This window comes from Mus musculus, chromosome 15, assembly GCF_000001635.26.
Source record: "Mus musculus strain C57BL/6J chromosome 15, GRCm38.p6 C57BL/6J".
NCBI classification, from domain to species: Eukaryota; Metazoa; Chordata; class Mammalia; order Rodentia; family Muridae; genus Mus; species Mus musculus.
In genome coordinates, this window is record NC_000081.6 from 36,880,184 (window position 1) to 36,899,707 (window position 19,524).

A 19,524-nucleotide genomic window follows, 5' to 3' on the forward strand; every position below is an offset into this window, starting at 1 on the left:
ATTTTTGAAAATAGCCAATAAACCCACAGGGGGAGAAATGAGAAACAAACAAACAAGATCAGTTCACAGGAAAACAATGACAGCTGACTCAAATACATACAAGACATTTGACCTCAGCTCAATACACAAAATAACAATTAATTCTCTATTGAGCTATCACCGTGACCTATTTCATTGACAGGAAACAAAGACTTTGATAGCATCTTCTCTTGGCTCTTTCGAACACTGATGGTAGGACTTTAGCATAGATCCAGTGGAGAGCAATCTGGCAACACCTAATCAAATTGTAAAGGCTTTGGCCAACAATCCCCCTCTCAGATTTTATTGAAGTGGTGCACTCTGTATGTGTGAGGTGATGTGTGTTGGGAGTGTTGGTCACAGCCTTCATGTAACAGTAGGTTTAGGCAGTGGCTCCACATCCATCCAGAGAGCATCATTAGACAGCTTTCAGCCTGACTGTACAGCAGAGGCAGGCTCTCTGTATGAACAGAGCTCTAACATAGGTATGAAGGACTAACAACATGAAGAACAGGCTCTTTAGTACATTGTGTGCAAAGTAGAGCTAGAAAAAGGGAAATGTGTACTCATACTTTCTTATAAAGGTGTAAAGGAAGTTGGGCTGGGTCCAAAAGAACTTAAGTGTTTGTCCCTGTGAACAAGTGTGGGAGTAGAGAGAACCACACCAACAGGTGACAAGGGTCTCCACTTAGACCTTGTCCCTTATTCTATGAATATGTGGACCCTATTCTAAGCAGCATGTGTGCTCTTGTGCACGCACGCGCACACACACACTTGTGCATAAATAAATAAATAAATAAATAAACAAATACATTCCTTTTTTGTAGTCTTTTTCAGAAAAGCTTTTTATAGCCTGGCTGCCCAGCACCTTCTTTTATAACTCACAAATTGTCCTCAGTAATTCTTAAGTATTAAAACAAACAAAACCAAAAATACCCCAAAACAACACATAAATGTCTTTGGAGGCAGCTCTGATTTTTAGTTGTTATGACCCCCTCCCACCCCCCACCCCCGGTCACCCTCTCCTCCTCCTCCTCCTTGCCCCTCCTCTGGAAGCATGGACTAGGTTCTTTCTAGTAGTTCTTTCCCAGTCAAGTTGTCATGTTTAGGTGGCGTCTCTGGAGTAAAGTCTGAAGCTGCCCTCTATTCTGGTGTCTTTCTTTGTTCTTTGGCCATTCCTCTCCTGAAGTATGTAAGAACTGGTCACTCTGTGCTTTGTAGTTGTTTGTCCAGACCCCATACCGTGTGCATGTCAGTTGTGCCTACCCAATCTGGGCACCTTGAAAAAAAAACTTTCCTAGCCGGGTAGTGGTGGCGCATGCCTTTAATCCTAGCACTTGGGAGGCAGAGGCAGGTGGATTTCTGAGTTTGAGGCCAGCCTGGTCTACAAAGTGAGTTCCAGGATAGCCATGGCTACACAGAGAAACCCTGTCTCGAAAACAAAAACAAAAACAAACAAAAACAAAACTTTCCAACAACTTCATGAAAATCCTTCAAACAAGGAACTGCTGTGCTGGAGAGCAAGGCAGCTGGTTGCTCAGTTACTCAGAGGTGTGGCAGGAGGCAGTGTCTGGAGAGTCCTGGAGGTGAGGGCAATGTCCAACTCCACAAGTAACAATGGTCCTGCCAGGTGTGTTAAGCAACTGCTCTCTGTAGATTTTGTTTTATTTATTATTATTGTATGTGCATATGGCACGTGTATGTGCATGTGTGTGTGTATGTATGTGTGTGTAGATTGTGTATGTATGTGTGTGTGTGTGTGTGTGTGTGTGTGTGTGTGTGTAGATCAGAAGACAACTTCCAAAAATCATTTCTCTCCTTCTACTGTGGGTTCTGGGGAATTGAACTGAAGTCAGCAGGCTTCGTGGCAAGTGCCTTGATGTCATCCCGATGGCCCCAACTGCTCTCTTTAAAAGGCACCATTAAGTTGGTCTGGTGGCACAGGCCTGAAATTCTACCTTTTTGGAAGGATGAGGCACGAGGATCGCAAGGTTCCAGGTCAGCCTGGGCAGCTTCATGGCATCCTGCCTGAAAAAAAAATGTCAAGAGAGGGGTGGGGTTGGTAGGAGACAGAACTCCACGGTACAGGTGCTGGTCCTCGGGATGCTGACTGAATGCTTACTATCCGGAAGCTCTTCTAGGAGGTCCTTACGTCCCAGAGAGAGAGAAGGAAGGTGAAAGGGAGGGAGGGAGGGAGGGAGGGAGGGTAGAAGATAGAGGTCAATACTGAGTATCTTGGGTCAGCCAGATGTCTCAATAGGTAAAGATGTCTGCCAGCAAACTTGAAGGCTGACTTCAAACCCTAGGACCCATGGTGGCAGGAGAGAACCAAGTTTTTCAAACTGTTCTTTGACCTCTAGGTGTGTGGCCCTCAACACCCCCATGTGTGTGCTCACACCCCCCATGTGTGTGCACTTATACCCCCATGTGTGCACTCACACCCCCCATGTGTGTGCACTCACACCCCCATGTGTGCACTCACACCCCCATGTGTGCACTCACACCCCCTATGTGTGCACTCACACCCCCCATGTGTGCACTCACACCCCCCATGTGTGTGCACTCACACCCCCCCCATGTGTGTGCACTCACATTCCCCATGTGTGTGCACTCACATACACATTTTTAAAATATTGAGCATTTTCTGTCCATTCTCTACCTTATTTTTAAAGATAAGATCTGTCACTGAACCTGGAGTTTACTGATTAGCTAGACTGACTGACTGGAGTCAGTCAAAGAGTAGGAAGGATTCCCTCACCCCCCTCTCTCCCAACCTACCCCCCTTCTCCCCCAACCTTCAGAGTTTCTGTATGTAGCCCTGGCTGTCCTGGCACTTGACATGCAGACCAAGCTGGCCTTGACCTCCTTGAGATCTGTCGGTCTCTGCCTCCCGAGTGCTGGGGTTAAGGGTGTGTGCCATACACCCTCTCCCAAGGGACTCTTTTGTTTTGTCCCTCCAGCTGTAGGGAAGCACTGTACACCAGACCAGGACACCCAGCTATTTGCATGGTATCAGGGTCTGTACTAATGCTCCCTATGCTTGCTCAGCAAGGTCTTTTTTGACTGAGCCACCTTGGCGGCGTCCCCTTCAGTCTCCACACCCTGTGGATGGCACCTGTCACTCCTTTGTCAAGCAGATGCTGCACGGAGGATGAGAGCTTACGCCTCACAGATGACTCACTGCAAGCTAACCTTTGGTAAGAGCTCTGCCCAGTTGTGTCTCATGCTTCATCCTCAGGATTACAGGTCTGTCTTTGACGACACAGTTGTGGTCCCAGCCAGTGACAATGCCTAGAGCATAGGGGCTGCCTGCTCATCATCTTTATTCTCTCGTCTGGCCCTGGCTTTCAGAGTAGATGGCTGAACACTTAGTCAGGTGTTAGTCTAGCACTATGTGCCTAGATCATCGCCATCCCATGGAACATTCTGTGAGGATGTTCTGGGAGATTCTAGAGTTTAAAGTTAAAGCCACCCTGTACTTCAGCCGTGTGGCTCCTGAGCACTTGAGAAAGAAAATGTAGCTTGTACAACTGGGCTACCAGGTTTCTCTTTATCAGTTTTGCTAAATGGTCAATTCTGACTGGTGGTTACCATAGTGAGTGATACAGATTTAGATTATTTGTTGTCTTAGTTCTACTATTGTAACAAAATACCAATGGGGTGGAGCAGGGGTTGGGGGTGGGGAAGCAACTTGCAAAGGAAAGGGTTTACAAGTCTCAGGGCACACTCCATCAGTGTGGGACATCAGGGCAGGAACTCAAGGCAGGAACCTGGAGGCAGGAACTGAAGAGGGGGGTGCCATGGAGGAGTGCTGCTTAATGCCTCGCTCCCCATGTCTTACCCAACCTGCTTTCTTTTAGCACTCATAACCATGAGCCTAGGAGACCACCACCAACAGTGTCTGGGCCTCTCACATCAATCGCTCATTGAGACCCTGCCTGCCCCACAGGTTTGCAGGCAGCACATTTTCTCTAGTCATGTTCTCTCTTCTCAGACAACTCTAGCTTGTGTCAAGTTGACAAAACAAACAGAACTTTAGCTCCTGGCTATGTATTTGTTTTGGAGAGACAAGGTTTCATGCGTCATGGGTGGCCTCAAATTCACTCTATAAGTTGAGGATAGCCTTGAACTTGTAGCTTTGGTCTTAGCTAAAGGCAGAGGAGTGATGACTTTGAACTTCTGGTCCTCCTGAGTGCTAGGGTCAGACAGAGGAGTTCACTGTCACACCAGGCTTCGAGAGGGCTAGACAAGTACTCAAGTAGACATGTGAGCTATCCCCTTGACCCCAGATTTCTCACTTTAGTACTTGATTATCTAAACTGACAGATTTTGTTGTTGTTGTTGTTGTTGTTGTTCAAGCTTCCTAAACAGATTCTTCTTTTTACGAGGCCCAGGAGCTTCCAGCAAGCTTTGGAGGTGGTGGAGAGCATTAGTGCTTCCTTTGGTCACCCAGGCAAGCAGAGGCCTCAAGGGAAGAGGTGAACCCATGTTGCGTCCACATGCTTTATTTTATTTTATTTTATTTTATTTTATTTCTGAGAAAGCCCAGAGTCCCCTGGGAGTGAAAATAGTCAGGCTCTCACTTCATGAGTCACCCAAGAGCCACCCCTATTGTGGACTGTTCCAAGCCCCTGCCAGCAGGCATTCACAAGAGGCAAGGCCGAGAGTGAGTCATCACTGTTTCTCAGAACAGGTGCTCTCTGCCTAAGCTCCGAGGAGGGTGCTCCACCCAACCCACCTTCCATGCTGGGCGATGGCGGCAGCCCCAGTGCCAGGCAAGAGGTTCATTCCCGCTGAGGAATGTGTGAGGTCTGACAATAACCAGGGGTGACTCTGTGTACCAGACACCCAGCTGGAGACTAATTCATCAACAGCACCCCCTCCTTCCAAACAGCCAAGCTTTCTCTAGCAGCTGGATCTGCTCACGTTACCCATCATTCCTATGGGCAGAGAGTATGCACTTGGGTTTCACAGCCACAAGCAGGGCGATGCTAGAGAGGACAAGCTTGTGTGTATCTGCTGCCTGCGCAGGGTCCAAGCTGCCTCTGTGCTCTCTACTGCATAGCACGGACAGACCATATACATAGTGCCAGCAGTGTTTGCATCTGCCTGCAAAATGAAACCTGTTCCGCTTGGCTTTCTGATTTAGAGAATGCATACAGAGCAAACCCATAAAACCCAGGCCACTAAGCCTGAGCTCTTAAAGCTGGCACTACCCTCTGCTCTCATTCCTCAGAACTTGTCCCAGTTCTGGGGCACAGTGTCTCCTCTGGCACCACTCAGAAGACAGAAACACTGTGGCGGGCGCCGGGTCCCTGGTGCTGAGGCATTGTCTGCAGCTTTGAGCTGCTTTAACACACCCAACACCCCACACAGGCCCAGCAGGTGAGGCTCACACTGTATGGGAAGTGTGGGAAGTATCAGTCAGACAAGCAATGGAAGTAAAGAGGTCGCTCCTCACACGGACAAGCCTCGCTCTGCTCTCACTCTGATTCTTTCGCCAACCATATCCTAAAAGCTTTGAGGCAGGGGCAAGCCTTGGTTTAACAGATGCTGAGGAACCCGGTCCTTGCAGAAATAATGTATGGCTGGCAGCTGAGGATGACGCACTTGGTAGAGTGCTTGCCCAGCATCCTCAAAGCCCCGGATTCATACCTAGAACTACACGGTGATGCCGATGTGTAATTCCAATGCTATGAGGCCCGTCTGGGCTCTGTGAGGCCCTGGGACCCTCTCTGTCTCAATAGAAAGTACAGGCAGCACGAGAGTCCAGCAGCACTGTCTGAAGTCTCAGCTGTGCCTAAAGTCTGTGGATGCCATCGCCTCTTACCTCAGCTCTTGATGGCGGGGCTGTTTGTGTTCTGTGTCTCTGAAGTGCTAGTGTGAGCAGATCTCCTTGGCTGCCTAAAGGATTCCTTTCAGATTTCCTGAAGAAAGATGCTCTCCCAGCCTACGGAGCCTACACAGCCTGTGTGTATCTTCAGCTGCTGAAGAAGATTAATTCCTGCAGAAATTATTTTCTAAATAAGGAACACATATAAAAGCGATCTCTGTGTAGCATAGTCTCAGAATTGTGGCTTTTGAAGCTTACTGAACAACGTAATGATCTAAAGGTGAAGACGCAATGCAAGAGATAGTTTATCCCAGTCACAGTGAGTGCCTTGAGCTGGCATGACTGTGTGGAACCGTCGTGCCCTGGGCCTTCCTTTCAGGCGAAGAACGGTGGATTCAGAGTTCTCTTGCTTGATGTTTGCTGTCCTCACAGCACAAGATGCTTTCAACTTTACTGCTCCCTGAGTGGACTGAAGGCCGATGCCCACTTTTATTCTAGAACCCTTTGCTTTTTCTTTTCTGCTAGGCTGCGGAGTTGGTTTTTGTTTTGTTGTTTTGGTTCTTTTGTGGGGATTTTTGTTTTGTTTTGTTTTGTTTTGTCTTTTTGGTTATTGGGATTCAACTGATTGGTTGACTCTGATCACAGGAGACCTGAGAGAAGCTCTTTTTTTTTTAATTAAAAAAAATTGTATTTACTCAGAAGCATTCAGAATGTCAACAAAACAGCCACAGTGGTTTTTTTTTTGTTTTGTTTTGTTTTTGTTTTGTTTGTTTTTGTTTTTTGTTTTGCAGTTACAGAGTGGTATTCAGGTAACAGAACAACAATTATCTTCGTATAAGCTACATCAGAGACAACTGAAGATGAAAAAAAAATGAAACCCAAAAATAAAACCAAAAGAAAAAAAAACAAAAACAAATATCAAACTACTGTCCCCATATATAACTAATTTGTGCTGTGCACCAACAAGAACCTGCTTTAAATTTCCATGCCAATTTACAACCCCCAGACTGTACCAGGCAAGGTTAGTGACTATTGAAAATACTACCAGGAAAAGGGGGGGGGGTGCTGGAGAGATGGCTCAGTGATTAAGAGCACTGACTGCTCTTCCAGAGGTCCTGAGTTCAATTCCCAGCAACCACATGGTGGCTCACAACCACCTGTAATGGGATCAGATGCCCCCTTCTGGTGTCTGAAGACAGCTACAGTGTACTCATATAAATATAATAAATACATCTAAAAAAAGAAAAGAAAAGAAAAGAAAGAAAATACCACCAGGACAAGGCTATCTAAAGACACTTCAGTAACTCTATGGTGTGTTCCTATAAGGCCACTTATTGCCAGTTTGAGGTAAACCAGTCTAAGTTGTTGCCTGAAAATTTTCACTGTTTTTGCACTGGGCCTTGATCACACTGTCACATGGAACCTGGGGGGACTTTACTAGATTTGGAAACTGCTCCTACAGAAGCCCATTTGCTTGTCTTCTCTAGTACAGCCCTGAGACTCCTCTGTGCTTGGGGATGGCCATGTCCCTCTGGCCCGATTTTGTCCTGGTTTCTGCTTAGAACCCAGAAGTCTCCATTTTCTTCTCTGAAAGACTCCCGATTCTGGCAAAAACCAACAAACAAAACACAGCACGTGTAGCTGTGGTTAGTTAACACACTCTGTGCTCCCAACAGGTCTCACGTACACGCCTCCTCCCAAGAGCCATCTGGATTCTCAAATGAAAAACACACACACGTACACACCACACCACACACACACATACACACACACACCACACCACACATACACACACACACCACACCACACATACACACACACACCACAACACACAAACATATACACCACAACACACACACACATACCACACCACACATACACACACACACCACAACACACAAACATATACACCAAAACACACACACACACCACACCACACATACACACATACACACCACACCACACACACATATACACCACACACACACACACACACACACACACACACACCGGTTAATTTTGATATACCTTGGCTAACTCAAAATTTTGATATACCTTGGCTAACTCAAAAGGCTAAGCACTTCTTTTTTTTTTCTTTCCATTTTTTATTAGGTATTTAGCTCATTTACATTTCCAATGCTATACCAAAAGTCCCCCATACCCACCCACCCCCACTCCCCTACCCACTCACTCCCCCTTTTTGGCCCTGGCATTCCCCTGTACTGGGGCATATAAAGTTTGCGTGTCCAATGGGCCTCTCTTTCCAGTGATGGCCGACTAAGCCATCTTTTGATACAAGGCTAAGCACTTCTAATCCTTTCTGCAAATACTCCCCTCCAGTTAAAGGAGTTAACATCCTTTAAAATCTATATTTCATCTCTGCTCTCTGAGACACAATTGGGGAAGTGGCCACTAGAGCCACTTACCCGAATTCTCACATGGTTGGTTCATCCTACGCCCCTCTCATGATTCTGCTTCTTCCTCCCTTCTCCTTCCCAGCCATTGGCTGCTGGCATCTTTATTTACCAATTGGAGCCAACTGGGGGCAGGTTCCCTCAGTGTCTTCCGTGCAGACACTCCCATAGGCAGTATTGGCGACCAATGTTAACATTATAACACAAGCAGCATTAGGCCAAACCCACTTCAAACATGGGCTAGAAAAACACAATCGGGCTTGTTTTTCCCATGTTTCTGTTTTCACAACAGTTACAACTTTCCTCAAAAATGTGTCCGTGGTCAGGTGGCTCTGAAGTAAACACATGTGTGAGGCCCAGGGTGCTCGCTCCCCAGCATTGCATACACAGACAGAGAGTGGCCACAGCCAACTTTAGCACGAGGAGTGCAGCTGTCTAGGGTTCTGGATGGTCTTGGCCTGAGGCTGCCAATGTCCAGAATGATACAGGCGGGCCCAGAAGAAGGGGTGTGCTTAGGCATACCCCTGGTTGCCAGCCATCTCTCAAGATTCCCGTTATTCTTTCTTTACGGGAGGGTGATGGGGTCTGAGACATCTAAGCCCTTCCTTCCTTTCAGAGATGGAACAGGGTTGGTGGGGGAAGGGCAGCACTGTGCAGTTGGGCCTTACGTGCTCATAGAGTCTTGAGCTGAGATCACATGAAAAGAGCTCTGCTTTTTCCACCCAGAATTCTAACCTGAGTCTGACCGGAGCCTTGGAGCCTCAAAGGCACCCTCTGCAGACCAACGAGGGTCATCTCTTGCTAGCCTTAGACACCACCTGGTGGCACTGGTGCTGATGGTGTGCCCTGTGACTCAGTGGTCACTTTTGAACTTTGAAACCTATATGAAACTTCTGAACTGTTTATGGCAGACAGCTAACAGCTGCCTCTGCAGGGCTCCTAGAGCTTGCTGCTCAGCCAGTCTAGCTGAACAGGTAACTTGCACATTCATGGAGGTGGGACTGTCTCAAAAAATAAGGCAATGGAAATAAATTCTCCTTCACTGAGATCATCTGTCTCAATAATAATAATAAAAATAATAATCACAATAATGGAGTATAAGCAAATACTCCCAACATGGCTAACTAAAAACTAATGTGATGATGTCTACCCTGCTTGCAAATTTCCTAAAAATTAACAATAGGCTATTGCAACCAAACTAGACTGCAGTCACCACTGGCTCTAGCCCAGCCCAACATGACTGAAACTGGCCCCAGACAGAGTACTGACTCTGGAGCCAGACAGCCCTGAACAGGACATTTAGCACGTTCCAGTTTCCCTTTCTATGTCTCCTACACTCAAGACCCACTTGTACATAGGGGGCCCAGGCTCCCTGCACTAAGACAAAAGGCTTCTCCTCAGATCAGTTCAGGGAGCGAGATGAGACTCCACCACTCGTGACTTTGTGAAGCATTTTCTGTGAGTCTGTCTGTCCTGAGAACTGGGAGGGACTCGGGAGGCTGGTGACCTGCTCACACAAGGCCCCCAGCCTGAACAGATTGGCACTGAGATAGTCCACTAACAGAAGAGAGAGACAGATGTGAGGCAACACTCTGGGTACTCGATCCAACAATGCTGAGAAAGGGCTGGGAGAAATGATGAGTTCAGATCAAAGGCCTGGGCAAGGCATCGCGCGCCTCACAGACAGGTATGTACCCTCTAACAGAAGGTCAAAACCACAATAGGATTTTCGTAAATCCCAATTCATATTTAGGGTCTTTTATACCCTAAGAGCTTTGCTCCAGATACAAATGTACAGAGAAAGCCTTGTAAATGATAGATGAGATCTATGATTACCTATAAAATGGACAGCAAGGGTCTCTTCATAGTGAAGCCTGGCATTGTTGCTTAGTTGGCCATTGTTGCTTCCTGAAAGTGGGGTATGGTTTCCTCCCATCTATCTCACTGGACTGGTGGCCCCTGTATCGCAATTACTGATACTAGGCTAAGAGGGGGAGATGGCAGTGGTACAGAAGGGGTGCTTACAGGGGGAAGGATGCAGGATGAGGGGCATTTTCAGATGCTGATGTGCTAGTCCCCACAGCAAAGATGAGCTGGAACAAGCTCCAGGAGACAGACACACCAGACAAAATGCCATGGCCCTCTCTCTTACTTATGAAGAGGGAGCGTGCTGGAGTTCCTGATGGGAGTATATGGGGTCTATGGGGGAGTGGGAAGGAAGAAGGAAAGAGATATACTTAACAAGTGGAACCCTGGTTCAGGGACACCAAGTGAAACCCTTGGAAAGCTGTGCTTACCATCACCTTCATCCAGATTTAGGCACCAATGCTCTGAGCTAGCACCTCAGCCCTCCTATGTGGCAAGAGAAGAACATGCTGCCCAAGGAGGGATGCTCAGCCAGTGCCCTTGCAGGTCTGTGGCCTGGGAGGAGGCACCAGCCTGCTCTCACAAGCAGCCAGAGTGTGGAGCTGGGGATGAGGGAGCAGGGAGGATGCTCTGGAGGGCCTCTTGAATCCTAGTTAGTATGGGGGTGGGGGCAGCTATTTTGGGGGTAAGAAGTAGATTAAAAGACTGCTTAAGGAAGAACAGGGTACCTGGTTCATTCCAAGGAAGCCAGGAAACAATGGTTTGCAAGCACGCACGCACACACACACACACACACACACACACACACACACACACGCAAATATATGTACATGTATAGGTGTTTATGAATATGTATGCACATGTTTGTGGTCATAAGAAGCAATTTGAGGAAATAATCTTATCTTTAGCAGCCTTTATCCTAATCACGATAATTTCCTTTTTCCTAAATGGACTTGTCTGTTAGATCTAATTTGCTGGTAAATTGGATTGGTGACTTGCCATTGTTGCTAGTTTCCTTTTAAAGATGTTGAAGAATGAAAATGTGTGACGGGAGCAGCCAGGGCTTCTCCCAACAAAATGAAAACCTGCTCAGAGAGAAGTGCTTTCCCTTTCCCCTGCTGCTCCACAGCCTGTGACTACTTCCTCTCCCTTCCCTTCCCTTCTTACCAGTTTGCCATGCTCATTCATTCATTCATTCATTCATGCATGCATGCTGTTCATCTAGGCAGCTGGCTAGTCATTGCAGGCACACAAGCCAGCCATTGGTATCTATGGGAAAACAAACAACCTTCATTTTTTAATTTAGTTTGAATAAAAATTTTCTCAGCATTTTACTCAAAGGGAGTTTGTGTTTTTCTTGCAGGGAAAATGTCTAGTTAATTTCAATATTCATAGCAGATGCAGACCCTTGGGCTTGGCCAAAATGCTGTGTATGGTTTCCCCATCCAGGAAGGCTGTGGATGGTCCCCATCCAGGGAGGCCGTGAATGGTTTCCTCATCCAGGAAGGCTGCGGTTCCTGCTACATTTTATCTGCTCAGCTCCCTGTGATGGTCCTATGGAAGTGCAGGTCAGATGGGCTCAGATTCAGAGCTCTCCCTTCTTCCTAGCACTCACCGGGTCACTTGAGAGTAGGCTCTGCAGGAATCAAGAGAAAGTGCCCCGTGGAACCTCTAGACGGGGAGAGGACACCAGCCTGCCACAATGCTCCTCGTGCCGCCTGCTCCCTAGCGAGCAGTTCGACCTCACTAAGTACTGAACGTAAGGGCGGTAAATTGAGAAACAGAAAAGGTGCAAAACTGAACATAGGGCAGTTTTCTGGTTGGCAATCTGGCAGAGTAGAATGGAGGCTTGCCTTGAGGCTGACTCAATTTGCTGCACATTCCTTTCCTTCTCCCCACGCGTGTCTGCATCCCGGGGACTGTGCCTGAGCTCCTTGCTGCCCAATTTGGTGACACAAGACCCCTGCCTACCCTCTGACTTCATGTGGGTTTCTGGGGAATAGTTGCTGGCACCTACAGTGTGCAGGGTATGCGGATCTGCAAGGCTCGCCTGCTCCAGCCTCACACACCTTATCTGCAGCTGCTGTTTGCTGCAAGGAGAAAACAAACAAACAAACAAACAAACAAAAAAAAAAACAAAAAAAACAAACAAAACAAAAAAACCAAAACCAAATGAATGAAAAAATGGCCTGGTCTCGCCAGAGTCCCTGTGATGAACACGAGAATAATAAGTTCTGACTGCAATAATACTTCCAATACTGAAGCAGTTCTCTGCAGAACTGGCCCTCCTTTAGGTGCTGCCGACAAATTAAATATGAATTATAATTTCCTCGCTTCCTTCCTGGTCCGAGGCTAAGCACTGAAGCTGCACAAGCCGGAGAATTGGCAATGACGCACCTGTCAAAGGCCCGCTCTGCAGGTGAGACCTGCCTCCCATGGGGAATGAGGTAATTCCTTCTTAAGCTTCTGGTGTCCATGGAGAAAAAGGAAAAGCAAAACTCTCGGTGTGGTGATAAAGGTACAGGAGCCTTCCTCCGGGTGTTTGACGTTTTTAAAGAGACCTTCTGGAAGGTTGCTGCCTTCCTGAAAGAAACCTGTGTCAGGTTCACTTAAAAATATTCCAAGACACTGGAGCCTGAGAGAACAGGAGGCAGGAAGTGAGCAGGGAGGGAGGGATGAGGAGCGGCAGGAGGTGGGAGAGTCCTGCTGGGCTCCTCGGGAGGCAGGAGGTGAGATGTCCGCGTAGCAGCAGCCTGATCACTGGAAAGATGTTTTCTCATAAAGCCTGCTGCAGAGCAAGAAAGGAATGTCTGCCTTTCCCCTTTCTCCGGGTCTCTCTCTTTGAAAGATGCGTCCTTTCTCCTTTGGCTTTTGCTGGAATGCCCTTTTCTGCCCATCTGTGACCTCTCTGTCCTGCAGCACTCATTCAGCGCCCTGTGTCCTGCAAAGCCTTTTGAGTATCCCTAATTAAATGCACTAGTACTTCACTTCCTGCCATTTTATAGACTTTTAATTAATAATTTAAAAAACCCATTGTGGGTATATATGACCATATTCGCGATTTTATGTATGTGATACATGTGTGCAGATGCTTGTAAAAGGCAGAGATCAGTATTGGGTGTTTTGGTTTTTTTTTTTTTTCCTATTGCTTTCCACTTTATTTTTTGAGGCAGGAGCTCTGCCTGAAGCTGGAGTTCGCCAGTTCAGCAAGGCTATCCAGTTGGTGATTTCCAGAGCTCCAGCTAACCCTGCCTCCCCAGAACCATGCCTACAGATGCTGACAAGGTTGTTTCCCGAGCCTCCCAGCCATCTTTAAGGGCTCAGTTAAGCAGTGTTGTGATGCCCACTGCCTGATCAAGTTCCAGAACATCTTTGTCTTGGGGGGGGAGAGGGGAACCTATTAAGCAGTAAGTCCACACTTCTTGGCCCTCCCCCGCAGCTGGGACAACCTGCAGCTGTTCTGTCTGGAAGTTTGGCAGTATCTCCTAAGAGAAACTGTACAATTGCTGTCTTTTGTCACGGACTTGTCTCACCAGTTGTCCTTAGAGCCTAGATCTGCTCTGCCCTGCCCTGGGGTAGAACTTCTTCTCCAGGAATAATAATTTGGCTTATTTTCTAGTGACCTACATAACATGCTGTCTTGTTTTTAAGCTTTGTATATAATGCTGTCTTCTTTATACAGTTCTAAACTTCTAGAGGACATAGTATCAGTCTGTAGTCGGAGCCTCCATTGTATCTATTAGCCTAATGTACAGCAGAGAGCACGTGCCTTCTAAATTTGTGTAAAGAGAATCAAAAACAGTTGTGGTCATCTGGTCTCAGCTAGACTCTTCTAAGAGCATTTGTGCCCCACCCCATACCCAGTGTCCACAGCTCTAAAAGGCTCAACAATGTTAATAATAATAATAAAAAAATCCAAAGCAAGAAGACAGAGAAGAAAGAGAGCAGCCGATCCCATCGGTCTCAAGCCCATCTTGTTACCCAGCATCCTTGGTCAGCCTGTATCCTCTTCTGGATGGGACTCTTGGCTTCCTTTGGGAAATATCTCCTTTGAGACTGGAAAGGTGACTCATAAAAGAACCGTAGAAGAGTGACAGAGATGATTCATATGAAAATAACACTGGGATTTAGATTTTTAACTTTTGGTTATAAAAGTCATTGTTTTTGAAATGTATTTTCTGACAAAGATGAAGGTAAGGGTCAGAGGGCTGTGAAAGTCTCATTATAGCTCCCAAAAGTTCACATGATAGAAATGTAGTCCTCAGTAAGGTGTTCGGAGATGTGGTGTTTAAAAGACAGGTACAGGCTGGAGTGATGGCTCAGCGGTTAAGAGCACTGACTGCTCTCTTCCAGAGGTCCTGAGTTCAATTCCCAGCAACCACAAGGTGACTCACAACCATTTGTAATGGAATCCGATGCACTCTTCTGGTGTGTCTGAAGACAGCTATAGTGTACTCGTATAAATAAAAATAAATAAGCCTGAGAGAGAGAGAGAGAGAGAGAGAGAGAGAGAGAGAGAGAGAGAGAGAGATGGGCACAGCCTGCCGCCTAGACTCACGCTGTTGTCGTGAGAGAAAGGTGGTCAGCTGATTCTTGAAGAAGAGAGTTCCTGGAAAAGGATGATTCATGCAGGTGTGCTAGTACATGTCTATACTCAAGGTATTTGTGAGCAGAGGCAGTTCCCCTCTGGGCATCACAAGTGGGCATCACAAGTTCAAGATCAGCATGGCCTAATTAGTGAGTTCCCAGCCAGTCAGGTTATACTGCAGGACCCTTTCTCAAGAAACAAATGAAACACCAACCAAGGAAAGGTGGCTGACTTCTGCCTCTCCACCTCCACCGCCTGCTAGCTCTGTCCTTTTGCCTCCTGTCAAGGAGTGATGTATCTAAAAAGCCCTTGACAGGTGCTAGCCTCTTTCTTGACCTTGGACTCCTCAGAGCTGAAGGAAACACAGTGTTCTTTAAAAATTATCCAAGCTCAGATATTTTGTTGCAACAGCCAAAATGGACTGAAGTTACCTAACAGACAAACGATATCTTCTCGTTATCTTCTCTTTCTGACTCGCTGGCCTAACATTTTGCTCACTGTGCAGAGGGGGAACAATGGGTAAAAGTTGCTAGAATCTGGCTAAGAAGGATGGTGGAGAACCCACCGTGACTTCCTGCCTGGTCCATCAGAACTGGTTTTGAAGTTATTTTACTTAGCTTAGCTCATAGCCCAACACCCCCACTGCTTCCCGCCTCTCCTCCACCCATGGTTCTTCCACAGTCCTCTACAGGAGGAATCATGGTGTGAGCACCAGACGAGTCAGGCAGCCCCGCTGATGGTGGTGTGACCTCGGGGCAGTCACTTCTCAGAGAAAATGTAGAAATAGCTATCTTCCTCCAGAGGCTTCCCTGAGCCTTCCTTCAGTGAGATTATTTGCCTCAGGCCCTTGAAGGTCTTACACGCTGTAGGTGGACAATGCTGTCAGGTTTCTTGCTTCTTCCAAGTTGCTGCCCCTGTGCAGAAAACTGTGGTAAATCAGCTTCATTGGATTCAGGACTCCATGCTCATGCTTGCTGCCCAGGCTTGTTTTCCCCCTAGCTTCCTATAAACCCGCGGTCACCATGGCTGCTCATCCTTTTGGAACAGACCCATTACAGAATAGTTCTCTGGTGCTCTGGTGTGGAGAGGCCCTTTAGGCCCAGGGGAGCCTTGTTTGAAGATGCAACTTTCAGACTCACAAGAGAATTTACACAAGAAAGAAATACTCAGATTTCTCTCCTGGATAGTTTATCTCTGTTGAGAGCCAGCTCTTTCTTTTGTCTGTAAATGTTGTCAGGGCTGCTAGGGTTTAGCCTTCAGAAGAGTCCTCAGGTTTCTTGATGCACTTCATGCATGCATGCTTTCATTTCATTTTGGAACACACTTGAACTTGTTTATAGTTGATGACCTTGAAGTTTTGATCCTCCTGCCTCCCAAGTGCTGGGATTGCAGGCATGCACTGCTACACCTGGTTTTGTACAATGCTGCAGGTCAAATCCAGGAAACTACCAGCCGAGCGTCATCCACAACTCCTGACATACATCACTTGTGTCAGAGAAGCCTTCTGCTAAGAGCTGGCTATAGGCAGGTGCTGAGCTAACCCCACACAAGCACGGCTAGGAAGCAATCTGTGGGTACCTCACTGGTCCTGGGCATGCTCACTTCCTTCTTGGAAACCACAGAAGGAGATGGCTGCTTCTTGGCAAAGGGAGTGATTTTCAGAGGCTTCAGGGAGATGGTTTTCATCTTGTCTTAAAGGATTAGGAGAAGCAGATCCAGAAGAAGAACCTTAGAGGTAGGAGCAATAGCTACAGAACGCAGATGCAGGAAGTCGTGGCGGCAGTAGTGGAGAATAGTCTGAAGAATGAACAAGACGCAAAAGGGGACTAATGGAAGCAAATACCACGTGTTAAATGCCGTGATGGGCAGTCTTTAAGAGTCCCCAGTGGCCCTGGGTTTCCAGAGTGAAGGACCCAGACTGTCAGGGGATGGAGCTGGACTGCACCATTTCCCAGACCCAGCCAAACCTTCAGATGAAATCGTGTGGCCACCTGCTCAGTGGCTGTTCTCAAGAGACGTTATACCAGAAGCATCCATCTAAACAAACCCATTTTCTGATTGGATTTGGGGACAACTTGTCACCCAACAATTAGTAACTAACAGAAACATGTGCTTTAATATGCCAAGCATCATGGTAGTTGTTTTATCTAAGTAATTAGTCAACAGCGTTAGATGGGTATTTATAACGGCCCTCATGTGAATTGTCTCCCTATAGGTTCGTATGTTTGAACACTTCAGTTCCCATCAACTGCTTTGGGAGATTGTAGAAGTAATCTTTGGGACATGTGACCTAGTTGGCAGATATAGGGTCACACAAGGGTAGGACTTACAGGTTATATCCCACGTGGGTCTGTTCAAGTCTGTTGGGTATTGTTGGGGTCTGGGAATCACTGCACACGCCACTCAGATACCAATCTCAGTCAAATAGGAGTGGCTTATTGAAAGCCACACCCCAAGACTGATTGATCAGGGTCACAGAGCAGACTCAGGAGCTGGCTGCAACATTGAGTTAAGACCCTAGAGGGCTTTTAAGCCTCAAATTCATAAACATCTGTGCCCAGTTATTCCACCAATCAGGATTTAGGGATAGGAGACTTCCTTAGAAACATGCCTTAGTTAAATGCTTATTCTGTTCCCATTGATTGGGGTGTTCAATTGTGGTGAGAAACTTGCCTTGTCTAACACTCATGTCTTAACTTGCCAACCAAGATGTCAGTTATCCATACATGTCTCTTTCTGCCAAACTGGATGTCAATTCCTGGAGAGGTCTTGGGAACTTAAACTTTACCTGACCCTTACTCAAAATGGAAGTGGTTTTCTACACAGCTTTTTAGACTGGTACAGGTGTTTCTCTTCTGCTGGGGTCCATCCTAGGGACAGCTTATAAAAGCAAAGACCATAAATCATACCCAGGTGCAGGAAGTGCTGCCTGGCACTTGGTATGGCGCCAAGCTTATTGTGGCTAACTATGCAAAGCAGTACTAATTGACTTCTATTGTGATTGGTTTCCAAGAACACCAAAGCACAGAATATAATAGAATATGTAATCAACTCGGGCATGGGAAAGATTCCTAGTCACGGCAGTAACAACATATGAGGAAGTCTCCTTATAATATTAGTAACAGCACAAAATGGCAGGCTGGACAGGTAACAGTTACCTAGGCCTTAACAGTAACATAACAAGGAGATATCACAGAGCTACCACCACATTTTCCCACCAGGATGGTCTTGTATTCCCTTAAACTGAGAGCCAAGATAAGCTTCTTTTCCCTTCCACTGCTTCCCACTAGATCCCAATGATAAGGAGCTGACACAGTATTACTGTCCCAACAATGTCAGTAATCACACTATAGTTTACGCATCCTCGCTGTACTGCCTCCATGTTTAGCAAGCAGAAGAAGGTGTTCTCATAACTCGGGCACTATATAGTCTGCAAGGAGTCTCTAACGACTGCAGCTAACACATTCCTGCGGCCCTCTGTCCCGTTTCACACCCCAAGGTCTTTTAATCTTCTTAGTTCTAACATCTCAGCAGAGCTAGAGATGCTTGGACTGCCTCTGCTCCACAATCTTGGCAGACTACATCATTATCAGCAGCTCCATCTTCCATCTAACAGGAACTTACACCCCTTGCCCCTTATCTCTTTGTCACAGCCTTCGCCCACTGTAGTGACTGTCATTCAGTGGTGGTACCCAAGTTGGTGATGGCGCCATTTACTTATATGACAGTGCTGGGAGGAGCCAGAAGGTCCTGTGCTCCCCGTAAGGGATGTGGAATGCTAGCCCTAAGAAGAGCTTGTGCCTGGTCTCTGATGAGAAAATGAAGTTCTCCCAGCCTTATCATCTTTCTTCCATAGCGCCATTGGAATTAGGCCTTTGCAGGGGCCCAGGAGGTCGGACATGTTGGATGCTGCATGTGCTACCTGGAACCGTTGGCTTTCCTTCCTCTTATATTGCCTCCTAGCAATCTCATTTAGACCTTTGACACAGTGGCCAAGTCTCAAGAGGTCTATCATAAATGATTACCTTCAGCGAAGATGAAAAACAAGAAAGTGAACTAAGTCAACAGAAGAGTAATAACCGACCTTTGCACCTCAGTTCTCTGTAAACCCTTGGCAGGATAAGCAGTGACCTCCAGCACAGAAGGCTTACAATGGGTGAGTCATCCAAAGGCGACCGCTCGCTGGCGACACAGTGCTAACACAACCAAGCATTGAAGAATCCTAGGTGGCCGTGGCGCTGCTACTGTCTTGTTCATTAAATAAGTGATCTAAATCTGAGCACCCCTAAGTTCCCTTCTAGGACTGTCTTCGTAGGGATAGCCTCAAAGAAGGTGCCACTTTCACACTGTTCACACTGGTCCTTATTCTGCCTCTCTGTTCCTGACAATGACAGAAGTGTTCTGTGGAACTGAGGCTGACGCACTCTGGACCCAGGCCTCCTGGAAAAGGAGCAAAGTTTTCTGATTCCTGGATGGAGCTGAACAAGCCAGGAGGCTTTGCAGAGCACGGTACAATAAATGGTCTTTAAGTACTAGAAATTTCCCATTCACCCTCCCTGTCTATCTACTGCCTCACCTCCTGGCAGGTGGGCAGTAAGTGGGGCAATTCCACACCTGGCAGCCTCCTCCTACCAGGGCCTGGACCTGGACCTCCATTCTTCTACAACTGGGAACTTGATGGCCGTGCGGAGGCTCACTTTATAGAGGCAGGAAGTTAAAAATGCTAAAATCAAGACTCAGAACTTAGCTCTGACCTGGGTCAGGAGTGAAGAAACATGCACAGCATCATACTAATCAAACCCACA